Consider the following 14385-nt stretch of genomic DNA (forward strand, 5'->3'; position numbering starts at 1 on the left):
CCCGCCGCCGCCCGGGCTGCCCCGGCCTCCCCACATCGCCGCCCCGGCCCGGGCCGAGGAGCGTCCGGCCGGCCAACCACCCGCACGTCCGCCAGCACGCCCGGCTCCCCGCCGTCCGGCCGCCGCGCGCCTCCCCCCCCCCCCCGCTTCCTGTTTCCCGCCGGCTCTCCCGGCCCTGGCTCGGCGGGGTCCCGACGGCCCGCCCACACCTGCCCGGCCTCGGGGCCCGGCGGCGCGGGCGGGACATGCAACCTCTCACCCTCTCGCGTGCGCGCGGGGCACGCGGCGTCGGCTCCCACGGCGCACCGCGCGCCCCCGCGCCCGGCCCGCGGCTCCCACTTGGCACCTGGCGCCCACCTCAACACGCAGTCTGCACGACAGCCAAACGGCGCACACGTCACATCAGCAAGAGGCACACGACATCACACCAGCGCAGTGTACTCAGGACTCAAAGGTCCCAGACAACCCACATGTCACACCAACCCTGTGCAGATGCCACACACCCGGTCACAATCTTATCTCCTCCGTCTCTCAGAAAATGACCATGCAGTATGGGGCAGGGCTCCCACGCTTCTGAGAACTCCCCCAGATCTCTCCCCCAGAGCTGTCCCAGGGTCAGAGCACTTCTATGGCCCAGCTGAGCTGTGGGCTTACTGGGGCCCCTCGTGTGAGAGCACTGCCTAGGAGCAGGAGATCCTGATCCCAGCCAGGCCTCTGACCTGCTCCTGACCCGGGTGAGTGCTTGCCCTCCCAGACCTCAGTGTCCCCAAGTAGACTGCCAGCTCTGGCACCTTCCCTCAAACTAAAAGGCAGCCCCTGGATGGGCCGCAAAAGACAGAAGTATGGCTGCGTTCTCAGAGATGGGAGTCTGAACTCTCAGGGCACCACTGCCGATCCCCTCCTACCTAAAGTCTCATGGCAGAACACGAAGACCAGGGATCCATTCCCCAAAAAGGGTGTTCCTCCAGATGCTAGACCCAGAAATGCTTGGGAGTGGTTCTGTGGTCAAGTCAAGGAAGTTTGAGAAACGCTGCCTCCGTGTTCCCCCCTGCCACCTTGGGAAACTCGTAGTCACTTATCATGATAAAGTGTGCACCCATATCTGCTGGCACCACGATAGCATCTCTCCATGGGTTAGAAACTGCCAGTGGGGCGTGCTGAAAGTGAAGAGCGGAAGGGCAGGAAAGAGTTCTAAGCTCCCCGAACTCCTTCCATACCATCTGAATTAAATGCCATGTGCATTTGTGTTATTTAACCAAAGAAATAAAAGTTTTCAACAAATGAAGGCTCTGAAAAGCCCTGCGATAAAGAAACTGGTTTAACTTTACAAATCCTAGTGTTGTTTCCCAAACTTAATTAACCATTTTTTGTTTTGTTTTGGAGATCACCAGTTTACATGGGGGGAAATGCTTTGGAAGTACTGGATTCTAGTGCAAATTCCTCAGTTCACAGAGGAGGAAGCAGATGCCCAGTAGGGCAACGAACTTGCCCAAATTCACACAGCAAGGAAGAAATGGGACCAGGCCAGAGCCCAGCCCCTGGCCCCTCTGTCTCCTCAGCCAGGCTCTGAGCCCAGGCACACACCAGGCCTTCCTCCCAGTGGCCCCAGGTGCCCTTGGCTTCCTGTAATCCTCCCGCCAGCAGCCCTGTTCTTTGTCAATATTTTTAACTTGGCCAGGATAATGGGATGAAAGTCTTTTTGAAAATCTTTCTGTGGTTAATTATTTCCTCATCAAGAAGCCTAAGCAGGGCCTGGAGATAAGGCACAGAAACCAAGGGGCCTGCAGGTAAGTAGACAGAGAAGTGATGGGACACTAACCTGAGCAGGGGGTCGCTGGATGCCCAGCAGTCCTGGAGAACCTGCAGTTCCCATGGGCACCATGCTCCCATATTCACATGCAGTTATACACACCCACAGACACACTCACATACACTCACCCACAGAGGGCATCCAACCAGGTGGGAGACAAGGGGGCACACACCTGCCCTCCCCACAAGGCAGAGCTTCCTTGAGCATCCACAGCACCGAGGGTGGGAGAGTGCAATTAAACATTACCTCCTCAGGATTTCCCTGCTGGTGCAGTGGTTAAGACTCCACGCTCCCAATGGTGGTGGGGGGGGCGGGTTTGATCTCTGGTCAGGGAACTAGATCCCACGTGCATGCCGCAACTAAGAAGCACACATACCACAACTAAGGAGACAGCGAGCCACTACTAAGGAGCCCACCTGCTGCAACTAAGACCCGAAGCAACCAAATAAATAAATTAAATTAATATTTTTTAAAAAATCACCTTATGTCCTCTTGTGGATTCTGCTACATTCATCTCTCTACAGCCACACCAGGAAGGCAGGAACTGAGGCAGGGAGACAGAGGGTCTAGACCTCGCATCAGGGGCCCTGGGTCTTAACCCAGGCTGACTGCCACGAGTGCCGTTCTTCTGAGCCTCAATTTCCTTGTCTGAAAAGGCAGGTGATGAGTAATTCCAGCCACACCTAGAGAGGAAGACTGTCTAGAAGCAGAGAAAGTGCCCTATGGACTTTAAGGCACATTTGACCTTAGTTATGTCTCCTTGGACAAATTCCTTCCCTTCCCAATTTCTACATCTGTAAAATGGACATAATGGTCACCCTATGCAGGGACTGCCTCTGAGCTACAGTTCTTTTATTTGTGAAATGGGCACTGGGCAGTCAGTCCTCTTCCTGTTTCAGAGCAAAGCATGTCCCCATATCGCAAACCAATCCATGTCCCACCACCTCTGACCCTGCTGGTCCAAGCCACTAACCTGCCCACCCACAGGTCACTGGACTACAGTGCACTCTGCAGCCAGAGGGATGGCTTTAAAAACAGTTAATACCCTCCAGAGGTTTCCCACCAAACGGGAATATAAAGCAAGTTGCCCCCCAGACCCTGCCAGCTGCCCCGCCCCATCTCCTCCCACTGCCCCCCTCTCTCACCAGCCTCATTCTGTTCCTGGAACCGGTCAGCTCTTCTCACCTCAGTGCTTTCATTCAGCCTGTTCCCTCTGCCTGAAACGCTTGTCCCTCAGCTCCTGGCACGGAGGGCTCCTTCTAACTATTCAAGTCTCAGATCAAAGGTCACCTCCCTTGGGACTACCCCGGCAGTCTAGTGGTTAGGACTTCACCTTCCAGTGCAGGGGCTGTGGGTTCAATCTCTAGTTGGGGAGCTGGGATCCCACATGCCTTGTGGCCAAAAAACTGAGACATGAAACAGAAGCAATATTGTAACAAATTCAATAAAAACTTTTAAATTGGTCCACATCAAAAAAAAAAAACTTAAAAAAATAATTGGGCTTCACTGGTGGCGCAGTGCTTAAGAATCCACCTGCCAATGCAAGGGACACGGGTTGGAGCTCTGGTCCAGGAAGATCCCACATGCCGCGGAGCAACTAAGTCCGTGCACCACAAGTACTGAGCCTGTGCTCTAGAGTCCGCGAGCCACAACTACTGAAACTCTCACACTCTAGGGCCCGTGTGCCGCAACTACTGAAGCCCGCATGCCTAGAGCCCGTGCTCGGCAACAAAGAGAAGCCACTGCAGTGAGAAGCCTGCGCACCACAACGAAGAGTAGCCCCTGCTCGCCACAACTAGAGAAAACCTGTGCGCAGCAATGAAGACCCAACGCAGCTAAAAATAAATTAATTAATAAATAAAATTTAGTTTTAAAAAAAGTCACCTCCCTTGGGACAGGAGCATCCACACAGGCAGAGATCCCCCTGCACGGTTCCCATGCACCCCCTCAAGCCGTTCTGTGATGTTTTCTCCATTGCATGTTTTCTCCATCAGACATTTCCCCATTCTTCGATTACTTTACCTGTTTGTTGCCTGCTTCTGCTCCAAGAACAGAAGTGTCTTGGTCCACAGGAGCTGGAATGTTCCAAGAACAGTGAGGATGAGGTGTGGAGTCGGACAGGAGAGGAGATTGGAGAAGGCAGGAGGATAGGGGAAAGGATACACAGCAGAAGGCCATACAGGTTATTGTCAAGACTTTGGCTTTCCCTTTTTTTTTTTTTTTTGTGGTACGCGGGCCTCTCACTGTTGTGGCCTCTCCCGTTGCGGAGCACAGGCTCCAGACGCGCAGGCTCAGTGGCCATGGCTCACGGGCCCAGCCGCTCCGCGGCATGTGGGATCTTCCTGGACCGGGGCACGAACCCGCGTCCCCTGCAACGGCAGGCGGACTCTCAACCACTGCGCCACCAGGGAAGCCCTGGCTTTCCCTTTTATCAGTAGTAGTACAGTGAGCCCTTGAACAACACAGGTTTGAACGGCACAGGTCCACTTATTTGCAGATTTTTTTCAGTAAATATGTACTACAGTATCATCCTTTGTTGGCTGAATCCAAGGATGTGAAACCTGGGATACGGAGGGCCAGCTGCAAAGTTATAAGAAGATTTTCAACTACACGGGAGTTGGCGTCCCTAACCCCCATGTTGTTCAAGGATCAGCTATACCAGATTATTATTTTCTCCCCCAAACCAGCCTCAAAGCCCACAGAGGCGGGCATCTACTTTTTCGTTCACCCCTTCAGGGAGGCCCCCAACATTGGCACCTTCTCTGTTCCTCTTAGGCGGCCTCTGATTGCATCCCAGGAATCAGAGCCTTGATTTCTCTCTCCTCTAGACTGGAAATGTGGGTGCATGGTGGACCTGGGCTCCCCGACCCCAGCCCCCAGGCTGATCTCACCTTGTCTGGCCATCTCTTCACCAAGAGCAGGGCCTGGGTCCCATAGGTGCATACGTGACAGCACCCAGCATGGGACCTGGCACACAGTAGGTGTTCAGTAAGAGACTGGTGAATGGACCTGGCACTGGGGAGAATTCCTTTTGATGGGATGCATGACACCAGAACCAGACCGCCCCAGGGTTCAAATCCCAGTATAACACTTGCTTGTGACCCTGGGCAAGTCACAATTTAAGTTTTCTCTACCCTTCATCTGACGGGCTTAAATGCACATGATCAACTGAATTCATCTAACAACATCTCTTTCTGTCCCACTGCCCAGTGTCCCCCTAGGGTCACTCTGTGCAGTAGGCCAGGGGGGACCTGCTTCCCTGGGACCTATTCCACGGAGATGGGGAAGGAAGGAGGAGGCTGGGGAGTCTTTTGTGGCCAATCGTAGGAGTCTGGGCCAGAAGGGCCTGTAAGACTATCACCTTTCATTAGCTGTGAAAAGGAAGGAAATCCTAACATCTGCAACACCATGGATGGCCCTGGAGGGCATCACGCTAAGTGAAATAAGTCAGACAGAGAACACAAGTACTGTATGATCTCACTTACATGTGGAATCCAAAATAACTGAACTCATGGAAACAGAACAGATTGGTGGTTGCCAGGGATGGGGGCTGGGGCATGGGAAATGGGTGAAGGGAGTCAAAATGTACAAACTTCCAGTTACAAGATAAGTGCTGGGGATGTAATATACAGCAGGGTGATTGTAGTTAACAATACTGTATTGTATATTTGAAAATTGCTGAGAGAGTAGATCTTTAAAGTTCTCATGGCAAGAAGAAAACAATTTGTAGCTATGTGAGGAGATGGATGTGAACTAAACATATTGTGGTAATCATTCACAATACATACATGTATCAAATCATTATGCTGTACACCTTCAACTAATGCAACATTGTATATCAATTATATCTGAATGACACTGCGGAAATAAGACTACCATTTTACAGAAATTGGGGCAACTGAGGCCCGAGGCTTTGGTGGCCTGGGTGAGCCCTGAGTTCCCCAAAGCAGGAACAGCTAGGCACCCTGAGGCGGAGGAAGGAATGGCCGGCAGGAGCCACCCTCCAGCATCACGTGATTGAGCTAGAGACTCCACAAGGGTCAGGAGGAGAATGGGTGGCCGTGTGCCCCCCCTTCTCTTTCCCCCATGACTACCCTCAGCAGCCTCGGCAGCAGCAGAGCAGAAAGGCGACTCACCCTCATTCCAGTTCAGATCAATTACAGAGAGATTTGTGCCTGTCTGACCTTGGGCTCCCAGGGACTGGGAGCTGGGCTGGGCTGAGGGGTCCCATTCAGGAGGTCCAGGGCTGGGCTGAGAAAAGACAGAGGAAGCGGCGGGAAATTGAAGCTGAGCTTCTCTGGCCCACCCTTACCCCCAAGCATGGCTGTAGCACCCTGCCACATCACAGGTCCTCTCTGCCTCGGTTTGCCCCTCTGCGCCACAAGGTAACTGGAGGGAGATGGCCATCCCAGCAAGTCACTGACCCTCCTCCTGAGAGAAGATGGAGACCCCAAGGGGGACACACCTGAGGGACACACCCAAGGCTGCCATGGGAACATGAGCCGCTTGCCAGCTCTCCAGGGAGTGCATCCAAGAGAAGGCAGCCACTCAGGAACATTGCCTGGGGGCCCTGAATTCCACAGAAAAGCCCGCGGAATTGCCTGGGCTGAGTCAGTAGGAAAGGGCGGGCCAGGGGACCTGCCAGCTCTGAGTCACTGGGGCCCCACTGGCTTGCGTGCCTTCCTCTGCCGCCTGCCAGGACCAAACACGGGATCCTACAGACCCGGGTTCAAAGTCCAGCCCAGACACTTCAGTGAGGTCATGACCCTGGGCAGTGGAGACAATAATGGTTGTATGTCATTAAATGAATGGCTTTATGGAACGTGCTTGGCACAGAGTTGGCACTCAATAACAACAATAGCCAACAGTTTTGAGCACTTGTATATGGGACATACTATGTACAAACTGTTTCCAAAATTAGCTCCTTAAAATCTTAACAGGGACTTCCCTGATGACGCAGTGGTTAAGAATCCGCCTGCCAGTGCAGGGGACACGGGTTCGAGCCCTGGTTCGGGAAGATCCCACGTGCCACAGAGCAGCTAAGCCCGTGCACCACAACTACTGAGCCTGAGCTCTAGAGCCCGCGAGCCACAACTACTGAGCCCGCGAGCCACAACTACCGAAGCCTGCGTGCCTAGAGCCTGTGCTCTGCAACAAGAGAAGCCACCTCCATGAGAAGCCCACGCACCGCAACAAAGAGTAGCCCCCGCTCGCCGCAACTAGAGAAAGCCCACGAGCAGGAACGAAGACCCAATGCAGCCCAAAATAAATAGAATAAAATAAATAAATTTATTTTTAAAAAATATCTTAACAAACAGCTAGACATGTGGACTCACATGGGTGAGGTTTTTGGTGCTGTGCTAAGCATGGAGGGGAGAAATCTGCCCCCCCCCCCGCCGTGTGAGCCTCCTTTCCCCCTCCCCCAGGCCCACCTACCTGCACAGTCTCCCTGCACAGCCCCGTTTGGTGCCCTGGGCCAACCACTTTAGGTTAAGTCGCTCGCAGTGGTAAGGGGGAGTCCTCTGCCCAGGGGCATCAAAAGCTAAAGCTGAGGAAGAGGCAAGAGAAGGAAGGGCAGTTCAGGCAGAAGGAATAGCCAGTACAAAGGCCCAGGGGCAGGAAATCTCACATTCTGTTCCCAAAGGGCCCCTCATTTCCCTCACCTGCTGGGACTTGCACCATTCTGAGCCATCAGTGCTGCTCTGCATAGTCCCCATGACTCAGACACCACCCCAGGGGAGGAGGTGAGTTGCGGGGCGGTCCTGCCGGCAGGCTGGTGAATAATCATCCCACTGGCGTAGACCTCAGACCTACCTAGGCAGGGTGCTGAACTCCTCCATCTCACAAAAGCCCAGGGGGCAGGGCCTGTTAATATCCCAGGCTGGGTGAGGAAGCCAAGGCTCAGGTAAGACCACAGACAGAGTTGCCTGTCCCAACCAGGAACTTGTTGACTCCAACACGCTCTTGGGAGAATGAGCGACCTCAGTGTGGACAAGAAAACCCGGTTTAAATCCTACTCTGCCTCTCATTTGTTACCAGACTTTGGGGAGCCAGAACCTCCTTTATTGGCCTCATTTTCTACCCTCTGTGCAGTGGGGGTGGCCTGATGAAATGAACCTGCAGCATGGTGCAGGCTCTGGAGCCAGATTGCCTGCATTTAAACCCCTCTCGGTGCCTCAGTCTCCTTATCTGTAAAATGGAGAGGAGAATAGTACCTATCGGTTGGGGCAGTTCTGAGGATGAAATAAGTTAATATACGTAAAGTGCCCTGCACACAGTAGGCTTTCAGGATAGTGATGGCTGTTGCAATCCATGAGGGCTCTATCTGCTGGGAAGATCCTGCCTGCCTCCCTCCTCCCCCACCTCCATACTCATCCTGCCCCACGTCCTGGCACACTTGGATCCCACAGAAGCCTCTGCACTGGTCCCATGTCTGGCTGGAAGGCTTTTCCCTCCCCTTTTCTTGTAACTGACTCCTCCATATCCTTTGATTCTAGCTCACATGACACTTCCTCAGAGAGGTTCCTTTGTCCACTCTGTGGAAAAGAGGCCTTCCACCACCACTGTGTGCTCTCATGAAGATGTGTCAACTCTTTGATGTACTTGTCCACTTCCATCCTCCATAGAATGTAAGGCCCTGCGGACAAAGGTGGCATCCACTTCCTTCATCACTGAATCCCTAGTGCCTAACTCTGTAGCTGTCACACAGTTGGTATTCCAGAGATATGGGCAGAATGAATGAATGAATGAATGAATGATCCATATTAGGTTTCAATGCATCTTACACACTGAGGAAGCTCCCAGAGCTCCGAGAGGATAGGACCCCAAGGCTCGGGCAATAATAATTGCCAGCATTTCAGAGTGCTTGTTGTCCACTGGACCATTCTGAGTGCTTTCCATAGATTAATCCCTTTAATCCTCACCACAGACCTGGGAAGTAGCCACGATTACTACCCCATTTTATAGATGAGGACACTGAGGTTCCAGTTAAGTACCCTGCCCAAGGGCACCCAGCTGGGAAGTGGGAGCTCTGGAATTTGAACCCACACACAGTCTGGTCCTGGAGTCAGCTTGTTTTGTTTTGTTTTGTTAATAGACTTTATTTTTTAGAGCAGTTTTAAGTTCACAGCAAAATTGAGTGGAAGGCACAGACACTTCCCATATAACCTCTGCCCCAGCACAGGCATAGCCTCCCTCATTGTCACCATCCCCCACCATCAGCTTGCTTATAAACACTTGCTTATATACTGTCCAACACTGCAAACTGGAAGGCTTCCTGGAAGAGGCAGGGGAGAAGCTGTGTCTGGAAGAGGGGAGCGGATTCCTGCACCACGGACAGGGAGCTGGTGCGTGCAGTAGGGAACTGAGTGCACCCAGATATGACTGGGTGAGTGGCAAAGAGAGGGCCTGGAGAAAGCCCTGGGGAATAAAGTTACCAGATGTTCCACTTACCTAATGGCGCGTATCAATCCACCCCAAAACGCAGCACACAACGACAACCACCACTTATGTAGCTCATGAATCTGCACTTGGGTGGCTCGTCTCTGCTCACATGGCATCAGTGGGGATCAAAGAGCATCTAGAGGCTGAGAGCTGGGGCTCCTCAGGCACCTCACTTTATCTTTTAGCGGTCTCACTGCATGGTCTCTAAGCACCACGGCCTCAGGGCAGCCAGCTTCCAACATGGCATGTACAAAGAGAGCCAGAGGACTCCATCGCCCTTTAGGACCTGGCCTTGGAAGTCAGCCAGTGTCACTTCTGTCACACGCTATTGGTCAAAGCAGTCACAGGCTCGCCCAGGTTGGGGGTGGCCACAGGGGCATGGGCTGTACCTCTAGATGGAGGAGTGGCAAAGTTCTGGAAGAGCATGTGTGGGGTGATAAATACTGTGCTAGACATTTTTGAAAATGTATTCTGTCACAGAAGGTGACTGGGGCTGGATCAAGGTGTCAGCCAAGGAACCTGCTCTGTCTGTGCATGGCAGAGTCAGCTCTAAGTCCTGGATCAAGTGACCGTATGCCTCAGACCTTTTTTTAAAGCTTTTAAAAAATGTTTACTAAGATATAAAACACAATGAAGTGCACAGATCTTTTTTCTTTTTAATTTTATTTATTTTTGGCTGCATTGGGTCTTCTTCTTTTTTTTTTTTTTTTTTTTTTTTGCGGTACGTGGGCCTCGCACTGTTGTGGCCTCTCCCGTTGCGGAGCACAGGCTCCGGACGCGCAGGCTCAGCGGCCATGGCTCACAGGCCCAGCCGCTCTGCGGCACGTGGGATCCTCCTGGACCGGGGCACGAACCCGCGTCCCCTGCATCGGCAGGCGGACTCTCAACCACTGCGCCACCAAGGAAGCCCCTGCACTGGGTCTTCATTGCTATGTCCAGGCTTTCTCCAGTTGCAGTGAGTGGGGGCTACTCTTCACTGCGGTGCGCAGGCTTCCCATTGTGGTGGCTTCTCTTGTTGCGGAGCACGGGCTCTAGGCGCACGGGCTTCAGTAGTTGCAGCACTTGGGCTCAGTAGTTGTGGCGCACGGGCTTCGCGGCATGTGGGATCTTCCCGGACCAGGGCTTGAACCCTTGTCCCCTGCATTGGCAGGCAGATCCTTAACCACTGCGCCACCTGGGAAGTCCAAGTGTACAGATCTTAAGTGGGAGCTCAGTGGATTTTGACCAATGCCTGCACCCAGGTGACCACCACCCAGATCAAGACACTGACCATTTCCAGCACCCAGTCAAGACCTCCTCCAGAGGCAACTACTCTTCCGTCCTCTGTCGCCATGGATTAGTTTCACCTATTTTTGTTCTTCATAGAAATGGAATCATCCAGCATGTGCTCCTTGGTCTCTGGAGTCTTTCATTCACCACGTCAGTGAGGTTCTTCCACGTAGGTATGTATATCTGTAGAATGTTGTGTATTTGTAGATTATCCAGTCTTGTTACTGAATAGCATTCTGTTTTGTGGATATACTGTTTAATGGGCATCTGGGTAGCTCCTGTTTAAGGGCTATTACAAATACTGCTGCTATGGGAATTTCCTGGTGGTCCAGTGGTTAGGACTCCATGCTTCCACTGCAGGAGGCACGGGTTCGATCCCTAGTCCGGGAGCTAAGATGCCTCATGCTACGCAGCGCGGCCAAAACAAAAATACTGCTGCTATGAATATTCATATGCACTTCCCCTAGTAAACATGTTTGTGCATCTGTGTTGGATTCACACCCAAGAGTCGGCTTGCTTGGTCATGGGGTCAGCATATGGTCAGCCTCAGTAGATCTATCAAGCAGTCTTGCCACATGCTTGACAATTTTCCACTCCCACCAGTGGTGTGTGAGCAATCCACACACTCACCAACACTCAGTGTGGGCAGTTTCATTTTACTCAATCTATTGAAGGTAAAGTGGAAAGCACTTTTCTGAATGAAATCTCACTACGAGCCACCGTTTCTAAGACAGATCAAAGGCGAGATGAAGTGAAAGCAAATACTATGTACAAGGGGGAGCCTACAGAAGCATCTTGCTATTGTTTTAGTTGGTTTTGCTTTATTTTCTATGTTAATATTTTTCCTGAGGTGATTACGTATTGTTAAATTAAAACATAAAGCATATATGAGCCCTTCTTGAAAAAACTGTGAAGCCCTTCCTGCTGGATGGCAAGCAGCTAAGAGGTGACTATAAATAAAGGAACTCAAAAATGGAGGAGCTGGGCTTCCCTGGTGGCGCAGTGGTTGAGAATCTGCCTGCCGATGCAGGGGACACGGGTTCGTGCCCCGGTCCGGGAAGATCCCACATGCCGTGGAGTGGCTGGGCCCGTGAGCCATGGCCGCTGAGCCTGCGCGTCCGGGGCCTGTGCTCCACAACCGGAGAGGCCACAGCAGTGAGAGGCCCGCGTACTGCAAAAAAAAAAAAAAAAAAAAAAAATGGAGGAGCTGAGGTGAGTATGGAATCCACCTCGGTAGAGAATTAAAACTAAACAAGCAAAGAAGTTATGGTGAAAAAGCAGAATTTAAATGCTATAAACTCCAACAAAGCAAAAAGAATATGAACAATAGTAACTGGGAAGTGGGTAGGAGGGGAAGTGGAAGAAAATGTAAAGGAGCGAATTTATCTTTTATTTCAAAGAGATGATACAGGATGTTTAAATTCAAACACGTAGTTTTTAAAAAATTACTCCAAATATTTCAAGTGAAAGTTAAGATCGTCAGACTAGATAAGAATAACAAACCCAACTCTACGCTACTTACAAGAGATATGATTTAAATATAAGAACACAGGGACCTCCCTGGTGGCACAGAGGTTAAGAATCTGCCTCCCAATGCAAGGGACAAGGGTTCGAGCCCTGGTCTGGGAAGATCCCACATGCCGCAGAGCAACTAAGCCCATGAGTCACAACTACTGAGCCCACGTGCTGCAACTACTGAAGCCCATGCATCTCGAGCCCGTGCTCTGCAACAAGAGAAGCCACCGCAAATGAGAAGCCCTCACACTGCAACGAAGAGTAGCCCCCCTCGCCACAGCTAGAGAAAGCCTGCGTGTAGCAACAAAGATCCAACACAGCCAAAAATGAATAAATAAATAAATAAATACATATAAGAACACAGAATGGATGAAAACAAAAGTGTAGAAAGAGATATACCACACAAACAATAACCAAAACCATTTGCTGTAGCTGTCCCAGTGTTACAGAGTAGACTTGAAGAAAAGAAGCAGTACTAGAAATAAAGGGGACATTTCAATCAGGAAGATATCATAATCTCAAATTTGTATGTACCCGATAGCAGTGGTTCAAAATACAAGCAAAACTTAATGCAACTAATAGGAGGAAGAAACACATCTGTAGTCATGGTAGGAAACTTTAACAAACATCTCTCAACAATGTATGTGAATTTAGCAAAGTCACTAGAAATGGGGTCAGTATACAAAATCAACTATATTTATCTCCCTTGGCCACAAATATAAAACAACATTTTAAAACAGAAACTATTAAACTCCTGGAAGATAATATAAGAGAAAATTTAGATGACCTTGAGTTTGGTGATGACTTTTTCAATACAACGCCAAAGGCACGAGCCACGAAAGAAACCATTGATAAGCTGGACTTCATTAAAATTGAAAACTTGTAAAAGCCACTGTCAAAAGAACCAGAAGACAAGCCAAAGACAGGGAGAAAATATTCCAAAAGACATATCTGATAAAGGATTGTTATCCAAAATATACAAAACTCTTAAAACTCGACAATAAGAAAACAAACAACCTGACTAAAAAAGGAGCAAAATATCTGAAAAGACACCTCCAAGAAAGATGTACAGATGGCAAATAAGCATATGAAAAGATGCTCAACATCATGTGTCAGTAGGAAATTGCAAATTGAAACAATGAAATGCTACTATGCACCTATTAAAATGGCCAAAATCCAAAACACTGACAACACCAAATGCTGGTGAGGATGTGGAGCAACAGGAACTCTCATTCATTGCCGGTGGGAATGCAAAAGGACACAGCCACTTTGGGAGACGGTTTGGCAGTTTCTTATAAATTAAACATACTCTTATTACCATATGATTCAGCAGTCGTTCACTTCTTAATATTTACCCAAATGAGTTGAAAACTTAAGTCCACACAAACACCTGCACATGGATGTTTATGGCAGCTTTATTCATAGCTGCCAAAATTTGGAAGCAACCAAGAAGTCCTTCAGTAGGTGAACAGATAAATAAACTGTGGTACGTCCAGACAATGGAATATTATTCAGTGCCAAAAGGAAATGAGCTCTCAAGCCATGAAAAGACGTGGAAGAAACTTAAATGCATATTACTAAGTGAAGGAAACCAATCTGAAAAGACTACATACCATGTGATTCGAACTATATGACATTCTAGAAAAGGCAAAACTATGAAGACAGCAAAATGATCAGTGTTTGGGGGGAAGGAGGGATGACCAGACGGAGCACAGAGGATTTCTAGAGCAGTGAGATTATTCTATGCGGCATATAATGGTGGATGTATGTCATTATACATTTGTCAAAACCCAGAGAATGTACAACCCTTATGTAAACTATGGACTTTGGGTGACAGTGTGTCAATGTAGTTTCATTGATTAAAACAATGGGGTGGGGACTTCCCTGGTGGCGCAGTGGTTAAGAATCTACCTGCCAATGCAAGGGACACAGGTTCAAGCCCTGGCCCGGGAAGATCCCGCATGCTGCGGAGCAACTAAGCCTGTGCACCACAACTACTGAGCCTGTGCTCTAGAGCCCGTGAGCCATAACTACTGAGCCCGCGTGCCTAGAGCCTGTGCCCTGCAACAAAGAGAAGCCACCGCAATGAGAAGGCTGCACACTGCCACAAAGAGTAGCCCCCGCTCGCCGCAACTAGAGAAAGCCCGCACACAGCAACAAAGACCCAGTGCAGCCAAAAAATAAACAAATTAAAAAAAAAAAACAATGGGGCATTGATAGTGGGGGAAGCTATGCATGTGAAGGCGAGGGATAGATGAGAATTCACAGTGCTTGTCTTTTGGCCGTGCCAGGTCTTCGTTGAGGCATGCAGGATCTTTAGTTGTGGCATGTGGGATCGTTTAGTTGCA

This window comes from Mesoplodon mirus (genome assembly GCF_964341445.2).
Source record: "Mesoplodon mirus genome assembly, chromosome: 11".
Lineage (NCBI taxonomy): Eukaryota > Metazoa > Chordata > Mammalia > Artiodactyla > Ziphiidae > Mesoplodon > Mesoplodon mirus.